This window comes from Sapajus apella, unplaced genomic scaffold (assembly GCF_009761245.1).
Source record: "Sapajus apella isolate SASKATOON/1434 unplaced genomic scaffold, GSC_monkey_1.0 scaffold29, whole genome shotgun sequence".
In the NCBI taxonomy this organism is placed as follows: domain Eukaryota; kingdom Metazoa; phylum Chordata; class Mammalia; order Primates; family Cebidae; genus Sapajus; species Sapajus apella.
This window is the reverse complement of record NW_022436969.1, coordinates 24,919,352-24,932,947: the sequence shown is the minus strand read 5'-3', so window position 1 is coordinate 24,932,947 and position 13,596 is coordinate 24,919,352. Positions and strand designations below refer to the sequence as shown.

The 13,596-nt window shown below is 40.6% G+C and overlaps 1 pseudogene; it reads right to left on the bottom strand.

The window, feature by feature from the left end:
- Positions 1-502: 502 nt before the first annotated feature.
- On the bottom strand, positions 503-12,956 carry LOC116561358 (annotated as a pseudogene).
- Positions 12,957-13,596: the final 640 nt, after the last annotated feature.

Below are 13,596 nucleotides of genomic sequence, written 5' to 3'. Positions count from 1 at the left end.
TCCAGAACACGTGAAAAAAAACTCCAAATGCCACAGTGGGGAAAAATTACATTAGGCAACAGATGTGAACTGACATTTCCCTGAGGAAGAGGTGGAGATGGCAATGAAGCACATGAAAATATGTTAGCTATTTCTCAGAGACACAAATTTGAAATCATACTGCAATATTACGGCAAATTTACCAGAATGCTTTAAACAATAGAGAAAATGTACCAAATACTGGTGAGGATGTGGAGAAGCTGGATCATTCATATTGCTGGTGGTAATTAAAACTGATACAGCCACTATGGGAAAAAAGTGTGGTAGCTTTTAAAAAAAATATATGGCAGTGAATTTCCTTTAATCATAAACAACCATGACAAATTCATTAACTATCAAAAGCTACATTTCACTAAAAGCAATCTACCTTTTAAAATGTTGAATCATACACTATATATAATACACGCTGCTTTCCTTCTTCGACTTCACTATCCATTTGAGTCCTTCTGCTGGCATCATGCGCTTAACCTCTGCTGCCCGCAGTAATCCCAGGCGCTGAAATCTCAAAGGTGTTCACAATCTCCCAGTCAGGGTACTTTAAAGCTAGAATTCCTTGATTCCTAATATGAGTGTTTTGGTAAATTCCCTCACTTTCTTTGTTAATATTATTAGGCTCTATTATTTGCAGTCGGTATTGGTCAAGCCTTATTCTTGCAAAACCATCTCATATAACGAAGGGAACATGAAAGATGTTTTCCCCTGTATGGGGTAAAGAATGTGGATCAACCACAAAGTCAAAGGACAGTGGGGGAGCAGGAGCTTCTCCAATACGTGTCTGCAACAATCCCAAGATTCTACTTCTTTCTCTGCTATTTCTTAATGAGAGTCTTCCCTTCTTTTTAACTGGGCAGGCATTGCCTGCTCCTCCTGAATCATAGAAACTTTTCTTGGACGTTTGATTTGGGGCTTTGGCACAGGGAAATCTTGTATTGAATCCAACAGAAAGTGGATTGTATGGGTTTTATTAAAGGTGTTTTCTGCTGTTTTGTCTGATATTTTCCAGGAGTCATAGACTGTGAAATAAAAATCAGAACTATCTTCGTTATGGATGAGTTCTTCAGTTTCTGACAGATTTACACCCATGTATGCCAGTAGAGTTTCAACACATGTCAAATGAGTTCAGATCTGAGCACAGCTGCTTTGCTTTCTCTTTGCCAAAATCTGAAGCCAAAACAAGAATCTGGGCATCTAGGACTGCTTCTCTTGCTCGGGACACTCCATTTAACACAGTGATAGCCTCTTCAAGGACCTCAGTTAATTTGCCGCTGGCATTCAGTATGTCCTTCCGCTTTTCTTAACCTAAAGGGCTGGACTCTGGTGCAGCCTCTGAGTACTCCATAACAGAGTGGTTCTCAAACTTTTCAAGCAACACCATCACATGGAGGGCCACTCCACAGCTAGGCGGATTCCAGAGGGGTCCGAAAACCTGCATTTCTGACAGCTTTCCAGTGCTGCTGCTGCTGCCGCTGCCAGGCCAGGAGCCCATGCTGAGAACAGCCCTGCGCAATCAAAGCCTCTGAGTCCTGTCCTGCCTCTCCCCACCAGCTGGCTGGACTCAGGTGAGTCAGCCAATGGCTCTTGCCTCCAGCTTTTCCAGCCTGCAACTTGGGGCTCCACGTGTTCCCAGCCACGGTTGCACTGCTAAAGTCGCAGAACAGATGTGGAAGCCCTTTGACAATAAATTAAGGAGCCGCCCGCTGCGAGGGGCTGGTACCCAGTGCCATGGGAACCTGTGCAGCCCGGGGCCTGACCCTCAACACCTGCTTCTGGCACTCTTACTGGGTGGCAGCTTTTAAAACATAAAACAAAACAAAACAAACAAAAACACAAGTACATAAGACCCAGAAACTGAACCCTTGGATATTTATTTCAGAGAAGTGAAAACTTACTGTGTGGTTAAGAGTGAGTTCAACCGGGTAGGACCATTCAGAACCTGTGCATTCCAAAGAAGGGCCTGGCCTTGTCTGGCTCCTGGGAGGAAACTTCTAGCCCTTGGCATATCCTGCCTGCTAAGAGTGTCTTTGTGTAGTTGAGGCCTTGGGAAGTTTATCCTAACAGTGGGATTTATGGTGAGGGCCTTGGACCATGTGGTGTGTTTTTGACCTCAGGAGGTCAGTTTCGTAGAGTTCTGAGTCCTAAGGTGTCACCAAATCTGAGCATGACCTTGAGGACCTTGCCACCAATATGACAACACAAATCTGTTGTCTATGCTGGCAAAAAGGAGCATCCAGAGAGGTAGAAATAAAAGAATATCCTGGTGTCAGGAGCCAGAAACCAGAATATCCCAGAAACAAAGATGAACCACTACTCCCGACCCTGCACCTGCTCTTGCTATGGTGTGTCACCCTTAGCTGCCTGGCACATCAAATCATACGTTGGAGCAGCAGCATCCCAGCCCCTTCCTCCAAGGCCCCACTCATACCTAGGACTGACTGGGGATGGGGGACCCCTCCCACTGATGCTTTGACCAGGTATCCCTAAGTCGTAGGTCTGCTCCCACATCCTGGGAGCCCCTGATAATGCACACTGGTGCCCCAGCATACAAACGCAGAGACTATCAGGCCTGGCCCACAGCAGTCTAGTCCATCTCTGCTGGACAGGGTCTTTTTTCTCTGGAAATAATGTGACAGAGACGGCCCAAGGGAACAAATGTTACTTTGCACCTGGATGCCATCATACCAACTCTGTGTACACTGAAGTCTCAGAAAACAAGACACACTCAGCCTCAGGCCCCCAGTGGCAGACTCAGTGTTCCTGCTCTCATAACACTAAAGCACTTTCGGCTAGTCTGGGACTCCATGCAGAAATATACACACACCACTGCCTTCCAGGAGGGTGGGAGAAGACATCACAAGAGACTGTCGCTGCCATTTCTTGGTTCTCCTTGATTAACATCCTCAGCTGATTCATACTGATTCTAGTGGCTTGGTTTTTTTGTGTGTGTATTTTTATTTTTTGATGTAACTGTGGGGGAGTGAGAGCTCAGAGATACCTCATCTGACATTTTGCTGCCCACATACTCTGCATCTTATTCTGTCTACTGTACTCCTCTCCTCAATACACAGTCAGAATTAGGAAAACAATACTCTGTAGATATTGAATTCAGCTTTCCAATTTGAACAAAGCTTAATAACTGGGAGGGAAACTGGGTGGTTGTAAATATATTTGGTGAGGAAATTTTATTTTTTCTCTGAGGCTACAAAAATATTCAAGTGTACTCTATAAAATAAACATTAATATGTTTAACCTTGGTGACCATAGACACATGATCCCTCCTTGCTCTCTCCTGTGCAGGCCTGCTGCATCTCCCCACCTCAGTGCTCACAACCTCCATGCTGCACCTGTCCCTGTGGGTTGATTGGACTCACTGGTGATTCACCTACCTCACTGTGAACCTCTGCTCATACTCACCTCTGCCTTCAGCATTGTCTACATGCCTCAGCCCACTGTGGTCACACACGCAGTTCACAAGGGAGTAATTTCTCCCCCAAGGCCATAGAATTGATAAAAAACTCAGTCTTTCACATTCCTTCTCTGCAACATTACTAGTGGAGAATGAAATAAATTAGTGTAAATGTTGAGAAATTATTTACTGATTCATTCCTGGCCTGCCACACATCTGAGTGTTTGTGAACACACGTAACTGGCATGCCCCCAACATTCTGGTCTATAGTACAGCAGTCAGATGCAAAAGCAAGGAATAAATTATGGTCTTCTGTTGGGGGTGAACCCAGTAAATCCCTGTGGTTAAGAATCTACATGTACAACTCAGAGAAGACAAACTTACAGAAAATATTTGACGAGCTCTCAGAATCTGTACCAGGGATGATGGGTGAAGGTTTTATCCTGCTAAAGCAATCTGTAAAGGAGAGGAGACTGCTTCCATTAGTTATAGCAAACATGAAGAATCAGGGAAAGTTGACCCCATCAAAAAGAATGAATTGAATCTTTAGTAACTGATTCTTTAAAAATGAAAATCAATGAATTACCTTACCAAAAATAATTTTTAAAAATCTTAAAGAAACTCAGTGAGTCACAAGGAACACAGACAAACAACTGAAAAATTCAGAGAAATTATATTTTTAAAAAAGAGAAATTATGAAAAAGAAACCAAAACTCTAGAGCTAAAATATAATAACTGAAATTAAAAAAATTCAAAAGAGGTGTTCAACAGCAGACATGATTAGGCAGAAGAAAGCATCAGTAAATTCAAAGACAGATCACTTAAAATTCTGCAGACATTGGGGCAAAAAATTGAAAGGATGAAAACGACTGAAGAAAGCCTATGAGACTTACAGGACACCATCAAGTGAACCAATATATATATTATGGAAACCTCATAAGGAGAAAAGTGAGGGGAAGAAGAAAGCTTGTTTACAGAAATAGGGATAAAAATTTCACAAATCTGGAAAAAAACAGCCATCCACGTTCTTGAAGCCCAGCTTCAAATGAGATGAATCTCAATGTATCATAATCAAGTTGTCAAAATTTAAAGACAAAGAGAATTTTGAAAGCAGCAACAGAACAGAGACTTGTCACATATAGGAGAGCTCCAATAAGCCTATCAGTGGATTTCTGAGCAGAAACCTTGCAGGCCAGAGGGAGCAGGATGATATATTGAAACCACTGAAAGAAAAAGCCCTGCCAACCAATAATACTATGCTGCCAGAACTTTCCCTCAAAAATGATGGAGAGATGAAGACTTTCCCAGGGAAACAAAATCTGAAGGAGTTCATTACTATTACACCTGCCTTAGAAATGGTAAAAAAAAAAAAGAAAAAGAAAAAGTTCTTCAAGTTGAAATAAAAGGTTGCTAAACAACATGAAAGCATAAAGCATATGAAACTATAAAACTCACCAGTAAAGGTAAATATATAGCAAATACAGAATATCATAATATTGTATAGTTGTGTGTAAGTCACTTTGAATTATAGTATAAAAGTCAAAAAACAAAAGTACTACAAATAATAGATATGAAAATATCTTAACGGGTGTACAATATAAAATATACAAATTGAAACATCAATAACCTAAAGCATGGGGGAGGTCTACCAGCATAGAGTTTTTGTATGAGATTAAAATTAAATTATCATCTTAAAATTGACTGTTACAACCATAACATATTTTATGTAAGCCTCATGATAATTACAAATATTATACCTACTGAAGATACACACAAGGAAAAAACAAATCAAAGAATATCATTACAAAAATTAAATGAATTACATTGAAAGAGAAGAAATAAAGAGAGGAAAAGAGGGACAAAAGAGGTATAAGATAGGCATAAAACAATGAAATGGCAGAAGGCAAAAGGAGTTGGTATCAAATGGCAAGAGGAAAGAAGTGAGAGAAGGAAGATGAAGACTGTTTTTTGACAATCAGTTTTCACTCAGACTAATAGAGTAAGAACTCACTCATTACTAAGAAGATAGACGGCACCAAGCCATTTATGAGGAGTCAGATTTCAACATAAGATTCAGAAGAGACAAATAGCCTAACTATATTGAAGGCCTAGACAAAAAGAGAGCATTTTTATTGGGACTTGCTATCTCTCTAGGACTTAATCAGCCATTGAAGCCCAAACCGTCTGTTTGATCTCACAAACCTATTTGAAGATATGCTTCAGGAATCAGTCTATGAAGATGACATACTACTGCTGAATTCTTCTGAACTTCTTTTACTTGGAATGAGAAACAAACAAGTTTCACTCTTGCTAAGATATTCTCCAAAATATTTGGTTTATGCCTTAAGTCATTCCAGTTTCAATAAGGAACCATATTTTTCAAAAGTCAAAAGTTAGCAAAAACAACTCTGTAACCCCAGTTTCCATTTTTGTCTTCTTTGACTGTCTGACTGACCAAATAAAGGATTAAGTTAAAAACATAGTTGGAAACTTTAGGAGAAACTCGTCAGTAAAGGTATAAAACTTTATTCTACCACACCAGATTTGATGATCCCCAATCTTTTATTGTGGCTTTAAGCTAATACATTTTCTGAACTAGAGAAGAAATTATTTAGCTTTTTAGAAGTTTTCTCATTTAATATTAAGAAATGTTTTTAAAAATACACTCTTTTGTTTTCTAAAAAATAATTTATAATCAACTTACAGCTTCTTCTATGGTGAAAAGTTACTCTTTTGCTGTGGTGTCGTTAACTTTCAGATATACTCCAAAATGCAGCTTGACCCAATCAAGTGGAGCTCACGTAGGAAAGCAGAGAACAGAGATGCTCAACTGAAGCCTGTGTGAACAGAAAAACCAAAACATTCTGTAAATACACAAAGATGAACATGGCATGTCAGAGACATTTAGGGAGCTTTGGGCTCCTTCATATAGAAATGGAAAATCTAAAAAAGAGCTAAGTAGAAATCAGTCTTAAAAATCACTCTGTTAAAAATAAACATATGAAAGTAAAGCAGCTCATTCCTTCATTCTTATTCTATTGTTTTTAATTTTTATTTATTTATTTTTTTAATTGCATTTTAGGTTTTGGGGTACATGTGAAGAACATGCAAAATTGTTGCATAGGTACACACATGGCAGTGTGTTTTGCTGCCTTCCTCCCCTTCAACTATATCTGGCATTTCTCCCCTTGCTATCTCTCCCCATCTCCCCACCACCCCGTCCCTCCCCCATTTCACCCCAGCAGTCCCCAGTGTGTAGTGCTCTCCTCCTTGTGTACATGTGTTCTCATTGTTCAACACCTGCCTATGTGTGATAACATGTGGTGTTTGATTTTCTGCTCTTGTGTCAGTTTGCTGAGAATGATGGTTTCCAGGTTCATCCATGTCCCTACAAAGCACACAAACTCAACATTTTTGATGGCTACATAATATTCCATGGTGTATATGTACCACATTTTCCCTGTCCAGTCTATCATCGATGGGCATTTGGGTTGGTTCAAGGTCTTTGCTATTGTAAACAGTGCTGCAATGAACATTCATGTGCATGTGTCCTTATAGTGGAATGATTTATAATCCTTTGGATATATACCCAGTAATGGGATTGCTGGGCCAAATGGAATTTCTATTTCTAGGTCCTTAAGGAATCGCCACACTGTCTTCCACAATGGTTGAACTAATTTAACTCCCACAAACAGTGTAAAAGTGTTCCTATTTCTCCACATCCTCTCCAGCATCTGTTGTCTCCAGATTTTTTAACGATTGCCATTCTAACTGGCATGAGATGATATCCCAATGTAGTTTTGATTTGCATTTCTCTAATGACCAGTGATGATGAACATTTTTTCATATGCTTGTTGTCCTCATGTATGTCTTCTTTTGTAAAGTGTCTGTTCATATCTTTGGCCCACTTTTGAATGAGCTTGTTTGTTTTTTTCTTGTAGATCTGTTTTAGTTCTTTGTAAATTCTGGATATCAGCCCTTTGTCAGATGAGTAAACTGCAAACATTTTTTCCCATTCTGTTGGTTGCCTATTCACTCTAATGACTGTTTGCTTTGCCATGCAGAAGCTGTGGAGTTTGATTAGGTCCCATTTGTCTATTTTCGCTTTTGTTGTCAATGCTTTTGGTGTTCTGGTCATGAAGTCCTTGCCTACGCCTATGTCCTGGATGGTTTTGCCCAGATTTTCTTCCAGGGTTTTTAATGGTGTTAGGTCTTATGTTTAAGTCTTTAATCCATATGGAGTTAATTTTAGTGTAAGGTGTCAGGAAGGGGTCCAGTTTCTGCTTTCTGCACATGGCTAGCCAGTTTTCCCAACACCATTTATTGAACAGGGAATCCTTTCCCCATTGCTTGTTTTTGTCTGGTTTGTCAAAGATCGGATGGTTGGAGATATGTTGTGTTGCCTCCGAGGCCTCTGTTCTGTTCCATTGGTCTATATCACTGTTTTGGTACCAGTACCATGCTGTTTTGATTACTGTAGTCTTGTAGTATAGTTTGATCTCCGGTAGTGTGATGCCTCCTGCTTTGTTCTTTTTGCTTAGAATTGACTTGGCTATGCGGGCTCTCTTTTGGTTCCATATGAAGTTTCAGGTGGTTTTTTCCAGTTCTGTGAAGAAGGTCATTGGTAACTTGATGGGAATAGCGTTGAATCTGTAAATTACTTTGGGCAGTATGGCCATTTTCACAATAGTGATTCTTCCTAACCATGAACATGGAATGTTTCTCCATCTGTTTGAGTCCTCTCTTATTTCATTGAGCAATGGCTTGTAGTTCTCCTTGAAGAGGTCCTTTACGTTCCTTGTTAGTTGTATTCCTAGGTATTTTATTCTCTTTGTGGCAATTGTGAATGGCAGTTTGTTCTTGATTTGGCTCTCTTTAAGTCTGTTATTGGTGTATAGGAATGCATGTGATTTTTGCACATTGATTTTGTATCCTGAGACTTTGCTGAAGTTGCTCGTCAGTTTAAGGAGATTTGGGGCTGAGACGATGGGGTCTTCTAGATATACAATCATGTCGTCTGCAAATAGAGACAATTTGACTTCCTACTTTCCTAATTGAATACCCTTTATTTCTTTTTCTTGCCTGATTGCTCTGGCTAGAAATTCCAGTACTCTATTGAATAGGAGTGGTGAGAGAGGGCATCCTTGTCTAGTGCCAGATTTCAAAGGGAATGCTTCCAGATTTTGCCCATTCAGTATGATATTGGCTGCTGGTTTGTCATAAATAGCTTTTATTATTTTCAGATATGTTCCGTCAATACCTAGCTTATTGAGGGTTTTTAGTATAAAGAGCTGTTGAATTTTATCAAAGGCCTTCTCTGCATCAATTGAGATAATCATGTGGTTTTTGTCTTTGGTTCTGTTTATGTGGTGAATTACATTTATAGACTTGTGTATGTTGAACCAGCCTTGCATCCCTGGGATGAAGCCGACTTGATCATTGTGGATAAGCTTTCAGATGTGCTATTGCAATTGGCTTGCCAGTATTTTATTGAAGATTTTTGCATCTATGTTCATCATGAATAATGGCCTGAAGTTTTCTTTTCTTGTTGAGTCTTTGCTGTGTTTTGGTATTAGGATAATGTTTGTCTCATAAAATGATTTGGGAAGGATTCCCTCTTTTTGGATTGTTTGGAATAGTTTCAGAAGGAATGGTACCAGCTCCTCTTTGTATGTCTGGTAGAATTCGGCTGTGAACCCATCTGGACCTGGGCTTTTTTTGGGTGGTAGGCTCTTAATTGCTGCCTCAACTTCAGACCTTGTTATTGGTCTATTCAGGGTTTCAACTTCTTCCTGGTTTAGGCTTGGGAGGAGGCAAGTGTCCAGGAATTTATCCATTTCTTCCAGGTTTACTAGTTTATGTGCATAGAGTTGTTTGTAACAATCTCTGATGATGGTTTGAATTTCTGTGGAATCTGTGGTGACATCCCCTTTATCATTTTTTATTGCATCAATTTGGTTATTCTCTCTTTTCTTTTTTATTAATGTGGCTAGTGGTCTATTTTGTTGATCTTTTTGAAAAACTAGCTCCTGGATTTATTGATTTTTTGAAGGGTTTTTTGTGTCTCTATCTCCTTCAGTTCTGCTCTGATCTTAGCTATTTCTTGTCTTCTGCTAGACTTTGAGTTTTTTTGATCCTGCTCCTCTAGCTCTTTCGATATTGATGATAGGGTGTCAATTTTTGATCTTGCTTCTCATGAGGGCACTTATTGCTATATATTTTCCTCTAGTGGCTGCTTTAAATGTGTCCCAAAGATTCTGGTATGTTGTGTCTTCGTTCTCGTTGGTGTCGAAGAACATCTTTATTTCTGCCTTCATTTCATTGTTTATCCAGTCAACATTCAAGAGCCAGTTGTTCAGTTTCCATGAAGCTGTGTGGTTCTGAGTTAGTTTCTGCATTCTGAGTTATAACTCCATTGCACTGTGGTCTGAGAGGCTGTTTGTTATGATTTCCATTCTTTTGCATTTGCTGAGGGGTGATTTATTTCCCATTATGTGGTCAGTTTTAGAGTAGGTGTGATGTAGTACTGAGAAGAATGTATATTCTCTGGATTTGGGGTGGAGAATTCTGTAAATGTCTATTATGTTTGCTTGTTCCAGGTCTGAGTTCAGGTCCTGGATATCCTTGTTAATTTTCTGTCTGGTTGATCTAATATTGACAGTGGGGTGTTAAAGTCTCCCACTACTATTGTGTGGGAGTCTAAGTCTCTTTGTACGTCATTAAGAACTTGCCTTATGTATCTGGGTGTTCCTGTATTGGGTGCGTATATATTTAGGATCATTAGCTCTTGTTTTGCATCTATCCTTTTACCATTATGTAATATCCTTCTTTGTCTCTTTTGATCTTTGTTGCTTTAAAGTCTAATTTATCAAAGATGAGAATTGCAACTCCTGCTTTTTATTTTTTGCTCTCCATTTCCTTGGTAAATCTTCCTCCATCTCTTTATTTAGAGCCTTTGTGTATCCTTGCATGTAAGATGGGTTTCCTGGATACAGCACACTGACGGGTTTTGGCTTTTTCTCCAGTTTGCCAGTCTATGTCTTTTGATTGGGGCCTTTAGTCCATTTACATTTAGGGATAATATTGTTATGTGTGAATTTGATACTGCCATTTTGATGCTAGCTGGCTGTTTTGTTCGTTAGTTGATGCAGATTCTTGATTGTGTTGATGCTCTTTATCATTTGGTATGTTTTGGAGTGGCTGATACTGGTCGTTCCTTTATATGTGTAGATCCTCTTTCAGGAGCTCTTGTAAAGCAGGCCTGGTGGTGATGAAATCTCTGAGTACTTGGTTGTTCACAAAGGATTTTATTTTTCCTTCACTTATGAAGCTTAGTTTGGCTGGATAGGAGATTCTGGGTTGAAAGTTCTTCTCTTTAAGGATGTTGAATATTGGCCCCCACTCTCTTCTGGCTTGTAGGGTTTCCACTGAGAGATCTGCTGTGAGTCTGATGGGCTTCCCTTTGTGAGTAACCCGACCTTTCTCTCTTGCTGCCGTTAGCATTTTATCCTTCATTTCAACCCTGGTGAATCTGACAATTATGTGCCTTGGGTTTACTCTTCATGAGGAATATCTTTTTGGTGTTCTCTGTATTTCCTGGATTTGAATATTGGCCTGCCTTCTAGGTTGGGGAAGTTTTCCTGGATAATATCCTGAATAGTATTTTCCAGCTTGGATTCATTCTCTTCGTCACATTCAGGTACACCTATCAAACATAGATTAGGTCTTTTCACATAGTCCCAATTTCTTGGAGACTTTGTTCATTCCTTTTTACCCTTTTTTCTCTATTCTTGCCTTCTCGTTTTATTTCATTGAGTTGATCTTCAACCTCTGATATCCTTTCTTCTGCTTGGTCAATTTGGCTGTTGAAACTTGTGCATGCTTCACAAAGTTCTTGTGTTGTGTTTTTCAGCTCCATCAATTCACTTATATTCCTCTCTAATTTGTCCATTCTTGTCAGCATTTCGTCAAATCTTTTTTCAAGGTTCTTAGTTTCTTTGCATTGGGTTAGAACATGTTCTTGTAGCTCACTGTAGTTTCTTATTACCTATCTTCTGAAGTCTGATTCTGTCATTTCATCACACTCCTTCTCCATCCAGCCTTGTTCCCTTGCTGGTGAGGAGTTGTGATCCCTTTTAGGAGGAGAGGTGTTCTGGTTTTGTGTGTTTTCATCCTTTTTGCTCTGGTTTCTTCCCACCTTTGTGGGTTTATACACCTGTTGTCTTTGTAGTTACTGACTTTTGGATTGGATCTCTGAGTGAACTTCCAGTTTGTGTATGCTGAATTTACTTCTTTTTCTTAACTTTCCTTCTAACAGTCTGGCCGCTCTGCTATAGGACTGCTGAGGTCCACTCCAGGCCCTGCTTGCCAGGGGATCACCTGCAACAGCTGCAGAACAGTAAGGGGTGCTACCAGTTTCCTCTTCTGCTATCTTCGTTCCAGAAGGATGCTCGCCAAATGTCAGTCTGTTCTCTCCTTTATGAGGTGACTCTTTGGATATATGGGGGTCAGGGAGGTGCTTGAGGAGACAGTCTGTCCTTTATTGGAGCTCAAGTCCTGAGCTGTGAGCTCCGTTGTTCATTCAGATTTGCTGGGCAGGTATGTTTAGGTCTGCTGCAGCAGAACTCATAAATTCCCTTTTTTTTTTTTTCCTCAGGTGCTCTGTCCCAGGGAGTTAGAGCTTTATTTATCAGTTTCCGTTGTGCTGCTGCCTTTTTTTTTTCTTTCAGGGCTGCCCTGCCCAGTGAGGAGGCAGACTAGTCACTGTCTGCCTGCAGAGGCTTTGCTGAGCTGCTCTGGGCTCCACCCAGCTGCCCTGTGATCTTCCCTGCAGTCCTGTTTATATGGGTGTAGTTAGAACTGCCTTGGCAATGGTGGCCCGCCTCTGTTATGGTGGACTCTCTCTGTAGTGGCCAGTCGCCTCAGCAACTGGGGGTTGCCTCAGCAATGGCGGGCTGCCTCAGTGATTGTCAGACTGCCTCTGTAGTGATGGAGTGTCTCAGTAATGGTGGATGCCCCTCCCCCACAGAGCCGGACCATCCTGGGTTCAGCTGTGCTTGCTGTAAAACTCTCAACCCAGAGCATTTTCAATTACTGGGTTTTTTTGGGGGTGGGGTGTGGGGGAGTGGGACCAGCCGAGCCTTATCACCTGGCTCCCTGACTCAGAGTCTTTTTTTTTTTTTTTTTTTTCAGTTTAACGATCGACTCTCTCCTATGTGTTCCAGTCGCCTGTTGAAAAGGCACCAGGATCTCCTGTGCCGTGACTCACTGAGCTGGCTGAAACAGCAGTGCTGAGATTCCTGGTGGTTTTTTTGCCTAGGAATCTCCTGACCTTGCTCACTATTTCAGATGAATGGGTGACTCTGCCATCCCGGGGCTTCAATTGCCAGCTAAGAGGGCACCCGGACCAGTGTCTTTTGTATGGAGAACTGCCACGCCAGGGTGCAGGCAAAGCAGCCATGTGGGCCAAAACAGCCCTGCCGGCTGAAACAGCCCCGCCGGCCGAAACAGCCATGCTGGCTACCCATGAGGCTCCTCTGCCTGGGAATCTCCTGGTCTGTGGGCAATAAAAATCCACCTGGAAATGCGACATCCACTCACCCTCTGCACTTTCACTGGGAGCTGCAATCCTGAGCTGTTCCTAGTCGGCCATCTTCCCCCGATCCCATTTTTCTTAAATATTATATCGTTACCTTAAAAATATAATGAGCCAACTAGACTTTCATTGGCAGCTACCTTGTGTAGGTCTATCATCCCACAATTCCTCTCTCCCAAATAAGAGGACTGTGTAATATATTGAATAATTTTAAGAAATAACAGAATAATATTTTGAGATGTTAACTGACATTGGTTTGTTCAGGTTTCCTTGTGTTTGTTCCCTCCATACTCTCAACAGGTGGGCAGTAGTGATAGATTTCTGTATGTCTTACCCTAGCCAGGAATAAATAGCCACATCCTTCAACTTAGTTATTGAAAACTTACTAAACAGATAACTTACTGAAAGCAAAAACATTTCTTATTTATAACTGTAGTTATTGTAATAGAGAAAGTCATTTGGATTCCAAGATCCAGAGCTTATAGACCTGACACATAGTATTTTATTTAAAACAACAAAAACCAAAAAGCAGAGTATGGGAGATATGAGGTGATGATAT